Below are 22256 nucleotides of genomic sequence, written 5' to 3' on the forward strand. Positions count from 1 at the left end.
AGTCTTGGTCCATAATTGTATTCGGGGTGCATTCTTGTGAAAAGCAGTAATACCATGGCTGTGCTGCCGCCTTCTGTCTACTATATGATAGGCTGTGTTTGTCTGTGCGCGCAACGGCCGCACTTTTCATACTCGTCATGCTAGTGTATTGCGTTGGAGCAGATGGGTGTGTGGCAGCCATTCCTAACAACTGGTAAGCTTGTCAATGGTGATTTTTAAGCACTTCTACCATTTCCTTTTTTGGTTGAGATTTCGCTCGCTCATAGAGCTGATAGTTTATATTTTCCCAACGCTTTTGAGGCTATAATTCTCTGTGCGAATTGAAACAACAGAAACAAAAATAGCCTAAGCGTTTCTAATTTTCAAAACTGATTGCTGCAGGGCAATTTGTTGTCGTCTTCCCTGCTGTTATTATTAGTATCCTACAATATTGCTCACAGATTCAATTCAGCCCAAAGTCGAAGCGGCTTATTGTCCCCGCCCACTCGCGGCTTACTGTGTGAGCGAACGTACGAGAACGACGGATAGCAATCCTGTCTATGAAGCGAATCGGGACGTCAATGCCATGAACTATAACAAAAGAAATTGCGAATAACATCACGTATCACGACTGATACGATAAACAGGTAGCCTGTTCGCACAAGCGTGAGGCTATGAAGTAATATCAACCGCGTGAACGGAGCGAATATTCTTTTCTTGTGTGCTCTCGTAGCCATTAGTGTTACAGGAAACCGCATGAATATTCTATGTGGGTAACAACTTTTGAGCGGACAACACCTGTCGGGTTGGTCCATACCTATCATTTCTTATCGACTAGAAAGATCCGTGCCGGCAAGCGGCACCGTTTTATAGGGCAGCAGGGCGTCGGCATAAAGCTGCCTGCGATTTGATATGTAAGGTGTCCCAGCTAGCTTGAGCCCAGCTGTTCGACGAAAAAAGAGATTAAAAAACGCGGTGCGTTCGCTCGTCAGAGCTGTTACGGTAATGTTTTATAAGGTTTTATAACGACACAGGCAATGGTTCAGCCTTACACAACGTGACACGAAGCCCACCTTTTATTGCTCCAAATTGTTAACGTTCTTTCGTGAAAAAAGAACTGCAGCCTATAGTAAAACACCTGACACCACGAAAACTAAGCGCCCGTGTCAGAAACCTATATTCAGGGTGTCTACCAAGTTGATAAGTGACACAGAACTTTATTTTATGTAAGCACAGGGCTGGGACACCAAATCGCCCGATGCTGTCACTCTCAAGTAAGCACTGAGGAAAAAAGAAACTTAATCCAGTGTGAATAGTCAGCAGTAGTGTTGATTTTAGTCAAAACAGAAAACTGAAGGGAGGGGATAATAAGATGCACAGCAAAAAAATATATTCGAAAAAGAAAAATGATAAAGACTATTTCAAGTCGAGTCGCAAATTGTCAAATACAAATAAAAATATATGCATACAGAAGCAAATATTTTGAAACGTGAGCTACTTCTATCAAGCGATTGCAAGATCATTGGCATTATGCCCGAACTTGGACCGAAGTGAGATTTTCTCAGCTACTGGAAGGTCGACCTCAACTATCCTCACATAATCTCAGCCGGAGCATAATGCCTCCGTTTTGTGTTTCACCGCTTTCATGAGCTTATTTTGGTTTGGATGAGGGTCACCTGCACTTTTGCGTGAGCCAACACTTTGCTTTTTGAGCTCAAGTTCCTTCAAAGAAGAGGCGGCAGGGTTCCTTTCCCGAACATTCCTTCATACGGTAGTAATTTCTGTTATTGTCCTCGTTGTGCCGCGCCTTCGGCCCACGAACCATTTGAAGCATCCTCTTTGTCAGTTGTACAGTCAACGCTCGATTTTTAGACTTCCAAGGGGCCACGAAAACGTCAGAAAAATCTAATCAAGCAGTCCGAAAAAAAAATGAATGCATGTCTTTAACTCCCCTTATAGACTCAAATCGTCGCAGGCACGCCCTAAAAGGCTCTGAAGGCCAGCCAGTACACTTAGTAAGCATATCAGTGCTCATACTGTGATAGGTGACGGCGGGTGCACGCGTGTATATAATTATGGGATGCGTACTGTCTCCCGTGACAGTGACGCCTTCCCCCGCTTGTTAAGCTTCACCGCGCTACTTACTCTACGCTTCACCGCGTAACATTACTGTGCTGAGAAGAAGCTGCCTTTCGGGAACCGGTATAATGCAGCGCATTATACTTCCTAAGATTCAAAGCCAATCGCGAGGACTACAAAGGCGGAGTCGGTGGTCGAACCTGCTAAGCCTCGGGTTGCCGCGGTGGTGGCTACGGCTGCCAGCGGATCTGCGTGTGAGGGCGCTGGTTCGAGGCGGCGAGATAATCACAACGGCGGTGTTGTCTTTGATTAATGCCGTTTCGCACATGCGGTCGCGGTGAACAGTCCGGAAATTCGGACAGCGAAGAGAATTTGTTACGATTCTTCTCTTTTACTCGAGCGAGGAGTGGGAATACTTTCGTTCCCTTTCAAGAAAACGACAGCTACGTTTCCATGAGTGAAGCACAAATTCCCTCAGTTTTCCTTGAGAATTGCCAGACTATCCAAATTCCCCGAGAATTCCCGGTTTTCCTGGCTTGTCTGTTTGGTAGGTACTATGTTTACCTCCCCATTTTCAGATTGCTATTTATTAAGAAATGTACAGAAGATGCACACTTACGGTACGTTTGAATGCCCAGATAAATCATATGAATTAAGTGACGTTTCGGTTACGTAGACTACATAGGCTCGAGAAAAACAGACAGACAGACACACACACCAGCACGCACGTATGCACGCACGCACACACACAAATTATATATATATATATATATATATATATATATATATATATATCTTATCTGAGTAAAATTGGACATCAACATAACGTCCACCACTGCAGGAAAGCACCTACGGTTAGTAGAACGAAAATAACCCCACGTGTTGTAGCTCAGTCCCAGTGTGCAATGACATGCACACAATGGAATTCACCATTGCCACGGACAAAGTACGCTCTTGCCTCAAGAGAAACCATGCTCAAAATTATCCCTGTACATTCCTGATTCCAATCATTGCAAGATTCATAACATTTAGCAAAGTGGTAAGTAAATAAGGGCAGCTTACTTGGCCGCGGGGAATACAACGACTTCGTCGGGATGGACGCCATATTCAAACGCGCCCACCAAGCCCTCCGAGCAATTGACTTCGCTCATTGTTGGCCAGATGGCAGCACATGTTTGTGCATTCCCTTGAGCAGGTGGAGTTGGCAGCAGCTGCAGTTCCAGCAAGGCCGTGACGCTGAGACCGAGTGTGCAATATATTGTACGCTGGGTCTCACGAGGATTCAAATGGGCGCCCATTCACTTATTGACACGTTCGCGATAGAGTGGGCGTAAAATTGCGTGCCAACTGGCATGGATGTGCGTGGATACTGTGCTCAATGAGAGGAAGCCGTACCACTGCCTTTAACGAGCTGTACCTACTCTTGCCGACGTTCTCGGGCTAAAGCACTTTCTTTGAAGGATCGCGATGCAAGGATGGTGGATGAGCAAATTTCTGTATCATCGAAGAAGGCCTTACATCTCGAAGTGCCGGTCATACGTACGGACAGTTGCACCAACTTCGCTACACAGAATCATTCAATTCCTTAATAAATCAGTTACGATTTCTGCGAAGACCTCTTGCACCCGTCTTCAATGAACACCATTCAGTCCGGCATGATTGGAGTAAAGTGCATTAGCGAACACTCAGTTGAATTTCTGACAGCTGATCGCACAGAATCAACGTGTGAGTGCTAATGGTTTCGTATTCGTGCGTTGTCGTTGAGGGAACGGGCGGCATGCCGCCGAACGCCCCATTTCACGGAACAAACTGCTCCGTGCAAAAGGCCAATATATTGTTTTGCTTTATGAGCTCTAGCTTTATGAATTTACAGATTTTGCTTACAACCACTCCCCTGTATTACGTCGTGATGTCCCTGAGGGTATGCTAAATAAATAACTAAATACAAGAAGGAGTAAAGTGGACGCAGGCATGTGCGCAAGGAAATGTCGCTTTATTTTCCCTCCCACGCAAAAAAAGAACGCCTGAAGGTTTTAAACTACAAATTCTCTTGTCCGATATCTCCCCTGGCACATATGATCGCGGCATACTTCTGTGCACAACTTCAATTACTTCTGTGTACAACTTCGATGCACTATTTAGCATAAAACGAACTCCTGGGGCTATAACGTAAAACTATTTCAATATGTTTTTATTCTAATCTCCTCTCGTCAAATTTCCGTCACCGCCGACGAAAGTACCGGGCGGTCACCCGCAGAGTTGTCTGAACAGACCAATCAAACGCTCTCCTCGTTCATAGGAGGTCACTTTTGTTTGTTGAAAAACGAATAACATTGCCTACACTGGGCGGCTTGTCTTATCTAATTGGCTGATAAGAGGCGATGAGCACGCTCTCGTGGAGAGGCATTCGATGGGGCCGAGCCACTGCACTGAAAGTCGATAACCAGATGAAGAAGGTGGTGCCGGCGTCTGCGATTGGTCCGCTTTTCCTTACTTAGCTTGTGGTGGCTGGTCGAAAATCGCGGCTGCATGCAACGGAAGCTTAATGCTATGTTCAGACTACGTTCGTAAGGCGCCGATTTTTCGTAACATACGTAAGCGGAAGCGCAACAAGCGTATGCCTCTAGTTCAGACTGCAAACGTAAAGGTACCAACGTGCGCAATTCTCGCAAAAATCGTGGGTGAGAGTTTTAAAGGGTCGGCAACATTTACGACTGTTATGTTACGACCATTGCGACACAGCCAATGACCGATAAGCTTTCGGCTTTCAACAACCGGTGACGACACTTCCGTCCTCCCGTCTGCAGACAGCTCCGGGCGCGGGAAGTGCCATTCCGCCTTTCCGTGCGCACGATTGGCTGTGTTCGTGAAAATTTTTGCAGTGCGCCTTGCGAGACTGTTTTCAGTTCATCTGGTTTATCCGCCGAGGAAATCGATGGCCGCAGATGCGTGCTCCGAACTTCGATGAGTGGTCTCATTAGGTTTTCAAGGAAGCGGAACTGCTGGGGCGACATGCGCATGATGTTATGAAACATCGCAGCGTCACCAACTCGGAGCTTGGCGAAAAGGTTGTGAAAATCGCCGTCCACGGCCCTGTCGAGAAATACTTACCGCACCCAAACCCTTCTGCGTCACCTTCGTCGTCTTTGGGCGATTGAATACATGACTATAAGTTTGTTTTGAGCGTGAATTTCTTCGATCTCGGCCCATGTTGGCAGGAGCCATATTGGACCGCTGGTGACGTCGATTCTGCAGCTCCAAATTTGATTGGCCTGTTGTAAAAGCCGTAATTTAAGCAGCAGTAAATGTGAACAAAGGTGCCGGCTTAACTGCCGTAACGTTTTTTTACAGCCGTTACGTTCGATACGCCAAAAGAGCTGTTACGCGCGTTACGACCGTAGTGTGAACATAGCATAAGAATGACGCTAGAACAGATCCTCAGCAATGAAGAGTTGGAAGAATGAGGTCGTTAACGTGTCGAAAGTGCTCGAATACGTTACACAGCCACGCCAGAAGTTTTATTATACGCAAATGAACTCCTGCTCTCCGGCAGGGGCCAGTAGCCAGCGCCTTAGCGATCGGTGGCAGACATCTTTTATCCCTCTCGGAAGGGCGCAGCCTGTGGCTATTCTGAAGAAAATTAGTGTTGTTCGGCATATTATTGCATCTTAAATGCATACGCTTCACTTTGACGCGGTGAGCTCTTGCGGTTTTGTGACGTTACGTGACGGGCAGGTGAAGTGGGTGCAGCCCGAAAACTTCTCACCAATAGCCGGGGGGCTAATGGCGAAAAGGCGTCGAATCGCAAATCATAGATAATCAGTGCGCACAGGTCATATCAGATGGGAAGCTATCGTGGTTTTCGTGACTTCGTGTGCCAGACAGGTGAAGTGGGGATGGTCCAAAAATGTTTTTGACCAATCGCGGAGGGCTGATTGCAGAATTGGATTCGAAAAGTTTGGAATAGTTTTACGTTATAGTGCCGCAGTTTTACTTTATAGCGCCCCTGCACTGCTCTGTTTTTAGGCACACTGGAAGCAATACCTTCGATCGAAAGAAAGATACATCTTATGTTTTCATCCCAATTTCATAAGAGTTCACGTTGAAAGTTTCAATTATCCAAAAAAGATGACATTCCTCTCATTCTCTTCGATCGAAACTACCGGCACCTGCCAAAAGTTACATCCGGAAAGTCCAACCAAGCCCACAGGCCACATATGCTTAGGGTATCTGCTACTCGAAAATAGTTTGATGTCATTTGCAACTTTTACATCAACTGGCTAACATATATCTAATAGAATATGTACCTATAGCCCGATCGATTACTTTAGTTCATGTCTAGTTTCTATAGTAATATTTGTCTGGTGACCTTTGTACACGTATTGGTGACCTTTGTGCATTATTTTTACACGTTGCCCTCACCATCCCTAATTGCTTGCATGAAAAATGCTGATAGGCAGAAAACCATGCTACTCTCGATACGTTCAACAGGTTGCTGTCCTGTGAGTGTGTACGTTCCATCATGATATATTGAAGCGAAAACAGAAAGTAACTGTTCAGGATGTTTGTTACGCTCAAACACATGAACGTACCTCGTGTCTAAGGTCCCCCTTTTGGTATTACTGCAACTGTCAAAAGTGACCATGAACCTGGAAGTGGAATAACGCATCGATCCCTTTGCGAGCGCCTAATGGCCACGAAGTCTCTAGGACACGTCCAGGTGCGTCACCTGTGTCGGTCACCTGCACCCTGGTCGTAAGTTGGGGCAGTGAATCTTAGCATCTGGTGACTTTCATCAGCCATCTTCCTCCTAGCTCTGCATGCTTGACAGCTACAAAGCCTGTCGTGTGTGCGTGTGTGTGTGTGTGTGTGTGTGTGTGTGTGTGTGTGTGTGTGAGTGCGTGTGTGCGTGTGTGCGTGCGTGCGTGTGTGTGCGTGTGTGTGTGGATTACTCAGAAGTGCACTGCAGCCCACACCGTCCCTGTCCGTGTGAGCGGTAGTCCTAGCTTTTCCTGCCTATACGTGAGCACGGAGGGACAGAAACATAACGCGCCAATGTGGACATATATATGTTGGAATTTGATTTAATTAATTTGAGCGTGTACATCGTTCGCTGAATATAAGTGAGCCCAGTGGGCATAATGCTGCGAGTCTAATACTGCCTAAGTTTCATTCTGGTGAAATACCAACATTCATTTCGGGCACCCTTTTATGCTTAGGCTTACTCCGTTTACGGAAATGCGCTTCATAAAGGGCCCCTCCCCTGATCTGGCCATTTTGAGCTGGCAAAAGCAGAGCATACAATGTGCGATAACAATCGTGTCTCCAAAGTACTACATCGCTACGCACCACGGAAAGATCTGAAATCCCCTGCGCCTACGTAATCGTGTCCGCAGTGTGACGTTGCTCGTTGTGACACGTGACTTGGAGAATTATTCATGACATACGTTATCTGTGGGGATCTGTTGCTTGAATTGACGAATTGAAGTTTAGAAAAATAATTAAACGCACAAACGGAATGTCTGCGTGTTTTGTGTTTTACTTCACACCGAAGCAAGATAGATGTAGTTCCGCTAGGTCTGCGTGTTCTCACCGTCGTGCGGTCACGTGCGCAAGTACCGAAACTACGTTATTTTCTACCCGGTTCCAGCGCATGATCACGCTCTGCGATCCGCTTGTTCCGCCTCGCTATTCGTGTAGCACTGAATTATACCGCTGGTCACGTTTCCTTCAGCACAGCGAACAAACTCGTGCGCTACGCGAACGAGACAACAGCTCGCGCGTGACGCCGTGGGCGAAATGCGTAGCCCCGAAAAAAAAAAGCCAGTAGGAAGAAAAAAGAAATATAATAATAAAGGCGGGGCTTGTGACGTATGCGCCACGCGATGCTCGAGGTCCGGTGTGGGAGAACGCAGGGAAGGAATTTCGCTTGCGTAGGCTAGACGAAGCATAGAGTTTCTCAATATATTGCCTAGAGGGAAATCTGGCGCTGCTGCGCTCTGGTACATATAGGAATGCTGGTATATTGTGACTTCGGATTGGAATTGTTCTCGGACAGCGAGCAAAGCACTGTTCCGGTGTCACAATAATTCATTTTCTACTAAAACTGTGCGTAAAAAGCTGCTTTAGCTTTATTATTACACAAAAACATGTTTTGTTTACCTATGAGAGCTTGTTGTTGCATGTACAATTATGTGATACATAAAAAGTATCAGCGGGCCGCTAAATTTGGAGGACAGACGACAAGATCCACGCTCCTTTTGAAACAGTTTGTCGTCTGTCCTTTCTTTTCTTCCCTTCGTCATGCATTGTAGGTGAGTAAAGATGCAATTTGCCTCAATGGAAATGTTTCATGAAGATTTTACTTTAGGAACCCGTTATTTGTGTAGCCATATCCACGTTTTAGACGAAGCCTCTTACAACAACAGCCAACACAAGCCTCGCAGGCACATATACCGCCATTTCCATGACGGCACAGCGCCCCTTACGAAACTCCCAGCGATGGTAGCGCCAGATTTCCCGCTACGTGTTATAGTGAGAAACTCTATGAGACAGCGCGAGTGGAGAGAGCGTCTGGCTTGGCAGTGGAGCCCGCCTGCTGAAATCATGATTTGAGGCACTGAAATATTTCTATCTCGGTTATTACTGAGCCGATATGAAAAATATCTGAGGCAGAAGACTCCCCAGAGGACACGTAACAACATTCGGTGTATAACCATTATTTGCTATGGGATCTGGTGAGGGGCGCATTAAGTTAAAACCGATGCTTAATTTGATCTTGATGAGGCCTGGCGTGAGCGTGCTCAAGATGCTCATTGCGTTTCCGTGGACGCATTCACGTTAGGTGGCGTCTAGATTACGTGAAGCATGCGCTTCAAGTTAAGATTCATTTCTGAAAGCACGGGTTAGCACCGAGCTTTGCATGTTATCGTGATTCTCGTGAGTTTGAGTGCGAGCGAGCCCCGCTTAGTTTGGCCGTCGTGAGTATCAGCTTGCCCGCCTGAGAAGAATTCTGGTGAGCTTGAGTCCGAAAGTGCCTTAAGGAAAAATGTATTCTATTCGCGAGTCTTGGTGACGTTGCCTAATTTTCTCATCCTATGCATATAATTCTTCTCTTCGTTTTCCACGGCTATTCCGTACATTCTTATTGGTTTAGCAGAAAGATACGGCACCAAAGTCTTACATTCATCTGTTATAAAAAAAAACTTCTACTGATTTTTACTAGTGACACAATTCTACTCTTTAGTCATTTATCAATATTTGTTACGTTGGTTTCAACTTATCTTCCCCTCGTCCTTGATCACTAGATATGGAGAAAAGAATTCAGAACGCTCACCACACACTGCGATACAATTAACAATACGTCCACACGAGGTCTCGCATCCTTGTTGAAATGACTAACGTATGTCTTGCTGAGAGCTCAAAGATCCAACTATATCTTAGAAGAAAGTTGCGAAAGTAGGCCACATAGAATGTACACATCTTCTCTAGCAGCTATCATCTGTGTCTAACGCACCTCTGGAAAGTTACCAGTATGTAAGATAAAGTGTTTGAAAAAAGTAAGTAAAATACCTAAAGAAAATAAGTAGCCATCTCAGTAGGCACAACTCCGTATAACGGTATTTCACTTCTATTTTGAAGCTAGATCTAACAAAAATTTCGCAATTGTGTTTTAATAAGCTCGTTTAGCTCTGCCTTAATATCATGGCTCATAGTGCACACTATTATAGGTTTATCACTGAATAACAACTAATATACCTAGCTCCTCAATGAAATATGTCAAGCTCTGGAATATCCTCAAACTGAAAGTGAATCAAACAGGCGGTGAGACGGGCACTGTTGCAAATTCAAAGAGGTTGCTCCTTTATTGAGATGGCACTTAAATTGAGCGATCCCGCAGTCAGGGGCTTTGTCTATAACTGCATATCAGTATGAGTTCCCTCCTGCGTTAAAGGCTATAATTTGACAACTGAAGGCGTTTCTTTCTGATGACACAGAGAAATGGGCTTATTAAACGTTTGCTACTGCAGCCTGAAAATAAATCAGCAGGTTTGGGTGGCTTTTCTGACACTATTTACTGCGACAGGAAGAACATCTTACAGAAGACACAGTCCAGAAGAACATCACATATGTGATGCATAAGAAATCGTCCTCGTTTGCTGAAGCATTGCCTTTCTTGTGTCTCCCAGGCTACACACACACGAAAACTGGTATCGAGGTGTTTTGCTAGCTTGGCCATGCTGAATTTTTTCTCGACGGAATACAGAAATGCACAGGTAACTATTCCATAGTTCCTCGAGTTAAGCTTGCTATTGTGCACGTGCTAAGCAACGCATAATTCTTACTCGGGAAGCTCATAAATTCCACTTATTGCTCCTGAACTGAAAAAGTGTCAGTCCAAATAAGCTATGAGTTCACTGATATTGTCTACAGTTCATTACTGGTAGAGATATTACCTCAAGATAAGCCAATATTCCAAAATATTGTTCGCTATTCGGTAAAAAAAAAACTACTGAAGAAGGTAAACCCCCTTGGCAACGTTTCTGTGGAAACGTTGGGTTGCAGCGAAGTAGGAGGGGAAGAAATTGTACATTAGCAGAGCATGAACTGTTGTAAGCCAAGAGGCTCTGTCCCAGCTTTATACAGCTAGTATTAAAAATGCTGCCGTGTCGGATGTTCATGTTAATGACGCTAAGCTTAAAATGACTCATTTGTACCGAGAAATCAAACACCGTGCCGAACCACATCTAACTTTAATCCCGTAACCATGATAGGGAGTAACAAGCAACCAAACAGTTTTAGATAATGGGCCAGAATCTGAAGCCCGTTAGCAAACCAGGTACCCTTAACTAGCTGAGTGCAAGTTACATGCAAAATGATTAACTACTTCGCATGACCTCCAGAGCAACAAACGAAGACGAATAGACCGCGACTGCTATCTTAAAAAGAAGTGTGCGGAATGTTTTGCGATTTATCGATGCTTTCTGCCTCAAGAAACGCTGAATGCGCACAGATACCGTAAATGCACAACGTGTCTGAATTTTGTTGTGACTCAGAGCGTAAAATTACAGTTAAAAGTTTCAGATATAAGATTTTAGTGAGCATAAGATATTGTTAATAGCAAGAGTCATAAGGGTTGTAGTGACGAAATACTGCACTAGGGAGGCTAATTCCTGTTCTAGAGAGTGTGCGTGTGCTTGCTGAAGCTAGTGGGCCTTCCTAATTTTGTTGCGCCAGAACTAGTATAACCCTACTGGCACTCGGCAAATTTTTTGCCAGTGTCGGGTGCCGCTCTATTCCTCAAAATGAATCGGACTGAACGACGCTTCAAACTTCTGAGCTTCAGATTAGAAACTCGCTATTCTACCTCTCCTCGACGCCACCATTCAGTCTCTAATGGCTCTAATGTCTCTGATGAATGCCGCCTTGCCCTGGCCAACCCGGCATTCAGGCCTGCGACGTGCCAGAGGGCGCCAAGAATGCCTAGATCTTGACAGGCGGCATTTGAAAACTGAACCTGGCATCGCTTAATTCACGAGCCCTCTCGAGCGAAGCTATGTTACGCGGACTTTTTTGAGGTATTATCACCCTATTGGAAAATCCTATTTAAATTCAAACTGGGTTATACAGGTTTAAACTGGTTTTAACAGGGACCTGTTTAGCAACAAACAGGTATAAACATGACCGGTTTACACATGAACAGGTTTGAACGGGGTCCCGTTTGGCATGCAAACAGGTATAAACTGGACCAGGGGCGCTATAACGTAAAACTATTCCAAATTTTTCTACTCCAATTCTGCTATCAGCCCTCCGCGATTGGTCAAAAACGTTTTTCGACCACCCCCCACTTCACCTGTCTGGCACGCGACGTCACGAAAACCGCAATACCTCCCCATCTGATATGAGGGGTACACACTGATTATGTATGATTTGACAGATAAAAGAAAAACAGTAATTTCTGATTGGACCTTTTTTCGCCATTAGCCGTCGGCTATTGGTAAAATGTTTTCGGGCTGCACCTACTTCACCTGCCTGTCACGCGACGTCACAAAACCGCAGGAACTCACCGCGTCAAACTGACGTGTCCGCAATAAAGATGCATTATTATGCTGAACATAACTGAATTTCTTTCGGAATCGCCGCAGGCTGCCCCGTTCCGAAAGGAATAAAAGATGGCTGCCGCCGATCGCTGAGACGCTGACTACTCGCACCTGCCGGTAAGCATGGGTGCATTTGCGTACAATAAAAATTCTTGCGTGACCGCGTAACGTTTTCAAGCACTTTCGGCACGTTTACTACCTCATTCTGCCAACTCTTCTTTGCTGAGGGTCAGTTTTAGAGTCATTCTTAAGCTTCTGTTGCATGCCGCCGCGATTTTCGACCAATCCGACCAATCGCACCAATCCGACCAAAGCCGACCAATCGCATACGCCGGCACCGCCCTCTTCATTCAGTTATCAATTTTCAGTGCACTGGCTCTGCCCCAGTGAATCCCTCTCCATTTGAGCGTTCTCCTCGCCCCTTGTGAGCCAATTAGATACGACAAGCCGCTCAGTGTTGGCAATGTTATTCGTTTTTCAAGTAAACAAAAGGGACCTCCTATGAACGAGGAGAGCGTTTGATTGGTCTGTTTAGACAAACCTGTGGGTGACCACCCGGTGCTTGCGTCGGTGGTTACGCAAGTGTGACGTTAGCAAATTGGAATAGAAACATATTGGAATAGTTTTACGTTATAGGGCCCCAGTTTACACACGTACAGGTCTGAACGGGGTCCCGTTTGGCATGCAAAGAGGTATAAACAGGACCAGTTCACACACGAACAGGTCTGATTGGGGTCCCGTTTGGCATGCAAGCAGGTATAAGCACGACCAGTTCACGCAGAAATGGGTCTTAACAGGGGCCCTGTTTGCAACTAAACTGGCTTCTACTGGACGCAGTGGCACCATATAGGGTCGCCTGTTTGGCACAAAAGCTGGTTTAATCTGGAGCTTTGTGGGGACCATACTGGATGGTACCATGCATACCAGTTTAATGCTTGAATAGAACTGGGGAGGAACTTTTTTATTGTTCGATATCCTGACAATTTAGCCCCTAGTGCTACATTGGGGCCATTATCAAGCTCTACAGAAATTGCGTGACCACCTCGGAACATTCACAGACCAAACTGCGATGTGCTAGCTGCGAATTTCAAACCGATTCCCGGTCCTGCCCAGTTGAAAAAGACAACAGGAATTCCTGCTGCAAATACAGAAATTTCTGTTGTACGACAGAAGTTTCCAACGTTTCCGTAGTTGCGACAGACATTTCTGACATTACGACAGGAATTTTGACGTCGCAACAGAACCATTCGGTCGCGACGGCCAAGAGTTCTGAAGTCGCAACAGAAGCACTTTCGGTCGCGGCCCTTTAAAATGTCAGCTTCGCATCGGTGGTGCACACTGTACTTTTCTCTTGCACGGTATTCAATCGTGCTTCTCTGAAGCCGGCAATATTGATAGCATCGACACCGGTATTAAAGTCGACGTGGCCAATTGTTATAATTGTGCCGTGATGACACGGCACCAGCAACGCCCTACCGGCCTCTCAAAATCGGCCGCTGATCAAAATCATGCCATCTGCGGGAATGGCTGCGTATCCGCTTTGTTTTATTTGGTAAGATGGGGCACACAGCCCTGTGTACTTACATGTGCGGTTACACTGACACATCAGTTAATTTCCCAGAAATGTTGCACAACCTTATGCGAAGCGGAAAAGAAGTTTTGGATTGTTCCACAAAGTTGCGTGAAAAGCTGTCTCGCTCGGGTCTCATTACTGTGGTACAGCGCTGCCGTGAGAAGCCAGTATACTGTCCGGATCAAGACTCACCCACGAGTGTTTATTTTTATTTTTGTATTTAGAACATACTTCAGGCCTACAGTAGGCCCAAGCAGGAGGGGCGAACACATAATATATGCAAAAACAACAGGATTAGCAAAATTGAAAAATGTTAAATACAAGTTGTAACACAAAATACAGCAATAAATACAAGGCTCAGATGCAAAATACAAAAAGTAAACGTAGTAAACGTTATGTAGCTATTTTGCATTGAACACACGAATTATATGCGAGCTCAAAAGTGTAAAGAGCAAGAGACAACTGTCTAAATTAGCAGTAACAACCCTCAGTGTCCCCGGTCGCCGTTGTCTATTTCTGGATTTCTTATTAAATATGGATATCGTTACAGCAAAATCGGTGTTCTAGCACTCCACGATGTACCTGTCGAAAGTAACAGCACTTTTGCTCATATAGAGATGCGGCAGTTGACGCGGTGAAGTGAAAGCGCATCTTGGCATTTAAAATGTAAATGTAAACAGCAACCCAGACTGCGATTTATACTGTTGGCATAGCCAAAATGTACCTTATCCGGCATGTTAGGCGTGGTGCAGTGGTAAGATGCTTGCCTCGGGACCGTGAGGTCCCCATTTCAAATCCTAGGCGAAGGCTTGTTTTTTTTATTTTTAATAATAATTTTACTTAACCTTAAAGAGGTCTGTGTCACTTTTTAATCGAATATTGATCAGGAACTACAGAATTTTGGACTGCAAGACGTCACACTACAGAGAACAGAACGACAGTCACAACGTCCCAAAATACGACAGACTGAAGATTTCCTGTTGTGTTTTTCAAGTAGGTAAGACGTCTATACGGCGTATACGAACATTGCTGTCCTCTCTATTAAAAGCAGCATCGCTGAAACACGTCGTACAAGACCCTGTGAGACTTGCATAACATCGAAATACAACGCCGTCACCATCTATGAGATCAATGCGGCTTACAGATGGCAGCACAGGTAGCGCCGGTAAAGTTACAGGTGATATTATTTTGCCGTCTTCAGCCTTAGCTACATGTGAGTGCGCGCTGCATTGACGCCGTGCGATGCAGTTGTTTAATCGTGTGTACGCTGTGCCGAGAGAACTTGTGGTGCATTTTGTATGCATTGAGAATCGCAAAACCCCTGGAACCGCATAATGTAGCCCGCAGTATCCTTCGTGTGGTGCGCCTATGTCGAAGGTATGACCCTTCGCCACTTTCTTTGTTCCGGGCTCACGAAAAGGATCTCCTCCTCTGGCACTCTCGCGCCGTGTCACACTGTACGGAAGAATTCGGTGAAAATTGTGCTCTTACGTCCTGTAGTTGATCCGCAATTCAACAGTGTGTGCGCCGGAAGGACCGTCGGTGCAGTCGATGCCGCGGCACCTGTGACGCTAAAAGGAGCGTTTTCCGAGTACGCCTAGAAAGGTAAGTCCGGCGCTTGCGCGCATTCTTCCTGTCTATGGTTCGTGAAGTGTGCGTTCTTGTACGTATCGCAAGGTCCGTACAACAAGCGAATCCGGATTAGTAAAGCAGCAAGAATTATAAATGTGCTTTTCAAATGGTTGTTCTTCATGTCGCAGTGCACATTTAGCAAAAAGTTCCATGGAAATTGTCCTAAAACGTATTCATGCTACCAACAGCTCTATCTGTGGTTTATATACTTTCACCTATGAGGCATGCTAGCGCGGGTGGTTCTTTGATCTAAATGGGCACAGAAATTCAAGCAAGGAAAGTTACTGGTTGTGTACATAATTTTTCATTGAGAAATGGTATAGGCATTTCTAGAAGTAGTACGTCGATGTGTCGTCTTCACAACTAACAGCTGCGCGAGATAGCACCCGATTTCTTCGTCGACGCATGGCCAGATTTTCAGCTTGTATGGAAATTCTTCTGTTTATAAAGTGTCGTCAGATGACGTGTATTAGTGTCCTGTGTGTTTTCGTGTACTTGTAAAGGGTTCCGATCTTGCAGAGAAGCCGAAATTACAAAAGCAATGTTTCTTTTTAATCGAAAAATCTTTCTCTTTTCTGTATTGTCTCTCCAGAAAAAGAGGTGCTCTGTTGTAATTTTGAGCGCATCGTCCTTCGGGAGCAGTGCTTTGTTGCGCCGCATAAACAAATTAGGTTTTGGAACGCCTAAAGAATTTTTTGATAGTACAATTCACATTTCACGTTATACAGCTGTACGTTTGTGTGAACCTTTTCATAGTAGATTCATGTTTGCTACAGTTCGATTTACGTGTTATTTAACCGCCTGTGATGTTACGATCAGATATTTGCACAACCAGTTGCAGCTTCATGTAACTGGTTGTATGAGACTTTTTTCAAAATATGGCGTGATCTTTTTATATCACAAGTTTGCAGTTTCAGCAGGGATTACACTAAATTAAGCGTTTATTATTGTTTAGGGATGGCAAGATTTTGTGAACGAGAGGCACCTCCACATATGCACCTGCGAACTTCTGCAGCCTCAAGAGCACGGCAAAGTACCTGATGTGCATGCTGTGACTAGATATGTGCAAAGCAGTTGCTGCTACTTACATGAGCTGGAGATTTTGTTGGTATCATCCATGTTTGGAAACTCTCCTGAATTTTTCGTGGGTTTGCAAATGTGGGCTCATTTTACAATTTTATGACTGTCACCTTAGAAAGACAATGAAGTTGTGTTGGTTAAGATGTTTTAAAGCTGTTGAGATATTAGGGGCATGACATTGTTAAAATGCATGTAAAAATAATTGTAATTGTTCTTGCACTGGTTTAATAATAGTGATGCAATATCTCTAACGAGAACATCAGAGGGGCACTTGCTTTAGGGAAGTTTGGTCAGATAAATTCATGAAGCAGCGTAAAGCGGCAGCAGCAAACACGCTGAAAAAGCTCTGTAATCTAACAAAAAAACAACGTTGTCAGTTACTGGTTTCAAGTTTGCTGCTGCTTTTTGTGCTGCATGACAAGTTAAATAATGGTTGATAATGTGTGTGTGACGTAATAGTTCTGCGCAAACACACGAGGTGGAGAGAAGGATTAAAGGGAAAATCAGACAACCGCCCGCTCGTAGCATTTGCTACAAAGGAAACCCGTATGTGTTCCTGAAAAGGAAAGCCGCGCAGTTGAAGAAAAATTCGTCCTGGTCCGGGACTCGAACCCGGGACTACCACCTTTCCGAGGCAGCCACTCTACCATCTGAGATAACCAGGTGGCTAGCACATGGCAGGGCGAAGTCGAATTAGTTGAAAAGACGAAGCAAAGGCAAGGGTGTGACGTAATATTTTTCTCCCCTTTATTAATTACCTCTCTACATCTTGCGCGTCTCCGCAGAACTATTACGTCAGACCCTTGCCTTTGCTTCATGTTGTCGACAAATTCGAATTTGCCCGGCCATCTGCTAGCCGCCTGGTTATCTTGGATGGTAAAGCGACTGTCCCGGAAAGACAATGGTCCCGGGTTTGAGTCCCAGACCTGGACGGTTTCTTTTTTCCAACTGTGAGGCTTCCCTTTGAGGAATCCGTACGGGTTTCCTTTGTAGCAATTGCTACGAGAGGGTGGATGTGCGATTTTCCCTTTATTAATAATGTGTGTGTGTATGCAACAATGGGGGTGCTGAGAGCAAGCTTTAAAATAATGTGTGCTATGTCCCCAACAAAGAATTTAGTATCTGCAGCATTTTTACAAAATAATATGTTCAGAGCTTGGCAGGTATGACATAATGTACAACAATAATGTACAACACTTTTGCTGTAGATGCCATATTCATAACGTCCATTTTCTGTATACTTGAATCATATATTTAGAATTTGGCCCACCTTCAGTTTGATCAAGTTACATAGGTAGCCCCCTCTGAGTTAAATATAATTAGGGGCTATTGTAGATAAGCATGATATACCTGCTCACTGTATTGTGACATATATTTTTAGGCACTGTGTTGTGAGGCATGCATATCCTTTTACCGGTATGTCTTGCTGCAGGTTGCCCGACAAAAGCATAAATGCTCTGCCCACCTTTATTATTATGCTTTCATGTAGACTTCTAACATCTGTGCCCACATAGACTCCATGTTGTTAATTACATTTTCCTAAGTATTCACTGTTGTGCATTACATTATTGTGTTACAATACTGTGCATTACATGTTCTTCTTTGTATTATTTTGGAGGGGGGTATTCATTTCTATAATAGTACAGAGAATAGGACTTCAAAACAAAAAGCTACGAAAGGTGGCTTAAAAGTGTATGAAGCTTGGAATTCTACATTCCATCCCCTAAAGCGCTACCAGTAGTAAAACATTCATAATTGTCTCTTTTATAAGCTAGCTGCCGGATACATAGTCCCAATATGAGAGTATGTTATTTTTGTTTCTTTGGTCTGACTTGTTTTGTTGAATGTTCTTCTTAGTTCAGAATTCGTTTTCTTGCCACCTCATGCAATACTCCAACTGGAGCCTATGAGCTATGTGTATAATAAATAAGTAAATTCCTAAAGCATGCAACAAACCATGCAGCTTAGCATTTAAATGTTGCCAGTTTATAATGCTTCTCGAGTGCAGCGCAGCAAGGAGCTTGAAGCTGATCTCTTCAGATCTAAAAAAAATGCAGGTTATGAAAATGTGGTCCTACAAACTGCTGGTTACGCATGTCAGTCAGCCTGTTGAAGTGGTCACAAGTGAGAATGTAACCAAAAGCTGGGCGTGCTCGGCCATTTTGCATATGGCACAGGATAAAGCTTCACCTCTGCTATTGCTTCTCTTATAATAATGGCCTCCGAGTATACATGCCGAGTTATGCTTCTGGGGACACTTATTAGTTAGCCTTATCAGGTAATACCATTAGCCTTATGGGTGCTATAATGTTGCAGTGCCTGCAGGATGGCCAGCATTACAATACACATTACAATTATTGTGCAAGTATCGGGATTGGCCCACCAAGTGACAACCTTTAATTACACTATACCTGGGATCAGCCCAGGTCACTCAGTCAGGGAGACATCCATGCATAAGGGAAGGGCTATAGCAAATAGAGGGCGTTCGAATAATCTTTCTCACATAGATAGCTCATGCATATAATCTTTCTTAAATTGGATGCTTTCCTGCTCAAAGTGAAGATACTTATGTGCATAATGTCAGCATTTCGATCCTATTTATGCTTAACGAAAGTTGCTTTATTCAGTGTCACTTTTTATATTGTTTCGCTTGTGATTCTAAGCTCACTTGTTTTATAGCTGGTATAGGTATGGCTGGACCTGGAGAAGTGTAAGCAGACCATGCTATGTTGCTGATCTGCGCTGATCTCCACATCCAAGTTGGTCCCGCGACAGTTGGGCGCCATTGTGCCTTGCTTCATTGACAAGGTGATATAATATGGTGAGCTTGTACTTCAATATCGGTATTGAAAATTATATTAAGGAAAAAAGACAAGGATTGGTCTTTATGATAGATACACTCTTGTTCTTTCTTTAAGCTGTGCTTTTGACACTGTTCTGCATGGACATATTTTGAGAGAATCATAACAGTCCTTTATTGCAATGTGCCATGGCGCTAGTTTATGCGTTAAACTTGCACTCTTTCACCAAAAAGGCCTTATTAGGTACACAATTCACAAGGAAAGAACGGAGGCAACAGGACAGAGTGCTACTAAAGTTCAGTATTATAGCTCGCACAGTGATATTGTGCAAAAGGTGAAAGGGTGAGAATAGATCTGAGAACATGCTGTTCGAACAGAAACGAAAAGAACGCATCACATGGTGAGCGTGACACTTGTTTTACGATGATAAGAAGCAGTCTCACTGTCTACTAATTCTCTGCATGGGGAGCTAGTGCTAGGTTCCTCGTCATACATATAAGAGAAGCCTCAGATATCTCTCCAGCGCTTTTGTCTTTATATTTTGTCACGATCAAGCAGCTTTCAAACATAGGTGCATGTGCACCGAGAGCAGTGCAATACCACTGCTAACTGACCCACGCATCAAGTTTGCTTGGTCACGCTGCCAGTCATTTATACATTGGCCGGTTTATCCGATGTAGCCTCTACTGCACGAAATGATATGTGATAGACACTGCACCTGTGTACTCTACGTGCTTTCTTACATGATTTTTTTCAGAGATAGTGATGCAGGCCTTTTCGTTATTTACATGCCTACACAACAAACCAAGCATTACCTTTGCTTAGAAAGAATTGTAGGAAAATCCAGCATGAGGCAACTGTTCTCAGCATGAAACAAACTTGATTCGTTGGTTTTCGTTCATAATTGCGATCACACTAAGGCAGACAAGCTTGTAGGCTGTGCTTCTGCAATTTGTACAGCACACTGACAGCACTGGCGTGGGCCTCATCTGTGGGCTGACTGATGGCACCTTCTACGGCGCAGACCACTTGTGTTGGGTGAGGCACCAATGTTGACGTTTGTTCCCTTGTGCAAAACAGCAGTCCTAGGTTTAGAGTAGTTGTAGGAAGACAAGGTAAACATGACTTCCATGGCTTGAGTGGGCTCATTTCTCTTGGGGCATCTAGGTTTTTTTCTTCTTGCAACTGTGCAGAGGCGCTTCCCTAGAGTCGGCGTGAAAATGGCATAGAGTTGTGCATTCGGGTACTCCTGAACAATGATCTGCTGTAGTTAGGGCTTTGCGAAAATGCACTGTCTACCAATTGGTAGAAGGTGCATTATTCAGCCACTGATTTCCTGTTGGCATGATTGCACTCGTGCTGTCAGTAATTTCTTGGCTTGCCGAATTATCTTGAGGCCCCACGGTGATGATGCAACCGATGTCTTCATGTGCAGACTTTTCAGGATGAGGTTTTTTTGCTTTGCAAATGTTGTTGAAAGGTAGGTGGTGCTTACAGGTAGCTATTCTAGATATTAGTGAAATGAATTGGCCCATCTTCCTTCGTCAAACATCGTCACGCTGACATCAGTTGCACAAACAAAAACCTGGCCTACTCGCAGCGTCGTGCACGAAGAAACAAACAAATGAGCTGCTGGATTATCTTGACATCGCATACTAAGCTGAGACCGGAACTGCTGTAGCTACAAACCAGGCAGAAACGTCGATGATGAGCAGGGATTTGCAGTAGCACCACTTCGTGGGGCAGCAAGGAGACTCCGTTCAAAACAACAATGGCGTTCAGCAAGCGGAACAATGCAACAGTCATAGTCGGTGCATGGTGCTCTCGATCAAGTTGGCTCAAGGAGTGTCCGAAATATCAGACGAGAGGTTGCAAGGCGTCCGAATTTTTGGAAGCTGTTCTACATTATGGTCCATGGGGAGAATGGCGGTGCCGTGAAGCAGACCGAGTAATCATGTCCGAATTTTCGGAGTCCGGAAAATAAGTCGGCGACTGTGCCTATGCCTATGTCTATGTATACCTAGGTGCAACAGTGTTTGCTATGATCTGTGCAAGAATTGCTGTTGCCCGTAGATGCCCAACATGTCGGGTGTCAAATTGTAAAATACCTTGCAAAAGTTATCTACGGAAAAATACCGCTTCTGCTATATTTCGCTTTTGCAAGAAATTTAGCGGCTGCTGGCACCTACCTTAAAAGGCTTTATATGGTCTTCGCATGGCCAGGGCCTTCTACTTTTGTGAGTTTGCGGATCTCGAAATTTACCCTTGTTTTTATAACTTCAAGTTGGTGGGACCCCTAGTCTCCTTTAACGTGTACCCAATAGACCTTACATAGGGGTTTTGGCATTTCCCTGCCATCTAAATGCAGCCATTGTGGCCGGGACTCAATCCTATGCCCTCTGTCTGAGCAGCGCAATGTCAAAGCCAGTACACTACGGTATTTTGCTGGCAGAAGGGTTTAGTTTCTGAATAATTTATTATCTCAACCTGTCGGGGTTGTTTTTAAAGGTATTTCATGTTTGTATTCGGTTGCTTCAATACTAGTAATTATTGTTAATCAAACGATGTGTCCATCATTTTCCTATAAGACTTGCTTGAATCGCCTGCTAATTATGACAGCTTATTCTCCCACAGTAATCCATGTTGCCTTGAAGCACAGGCGTTGCATGAAACCAAATATTTTTCAATAGGATTTATTCATTATCTTCTATGACCGGAATGCTGAACCTTTCTTATCTGTGGGAACATAGGCAAATTTGCCTATGTGCTAACCTGTTGCATGAGTCCAGATAAATTATTGGTTTTACTTTTTCAGGTGCCCTGCTCGCTCTCACCCAAGCAACCCACTCCAACGGTCTTCTCTCGGCAGACTGGATGCATAGAAATACCGTTAGAAGGTCCAATAAACAGTGCTTGGAACATTTATGACATGCTTTTATTTAAGCCGGAGGACTTGAGGCTTAATGAAAGCTCAAGTGGGTGTACAGAAATACCTACGTAAAGTATACTTGT

General features: G+C 44.4%; 1 protein-coding gene and 1 long non-coding RNA gene across 10 annotated transcripts in view; one reads left to right on the forward strand and one right to left on the reverse strand.

Moving 5' to 3' along the window:
* LOC135920017 (uncharacterized) overlaps positions 1-22256 on the reverse strand; it is a 278410-nt gene that overhangs the window by 121553 nt on the left and 134601 nt on the right. The gene's annotated exons all lie outside the window — the stretch shown is intronic.
* Positions 15210-22162, forward strand: LOC135920029 (uncharacterized). The gene is made up of 3 exons (XR_010570131.2): positions 15210-15336; positions 19123-19264; positions 22060-22162. It is a non-coding gene; the product is annotated as an uncharacterized lncRNA (long non-coding RNA).

Source organism: Dermacentor albipictus, chromosome 3 (genome assembly GCF_038994185.2).
Source record: "Dermacentor albipictus isolate Rhodes 1998 colony chromosome 3, USDA_Dalb.pri_finalv2, whole genome shotgun sequence".
NCBI classification, from domain to species: Eukaryota; Metazoa; Arthropoda; class Arachnida; order Ixodida; family Ixodidae; genus Dermacentor; species Dermacentor albipictus.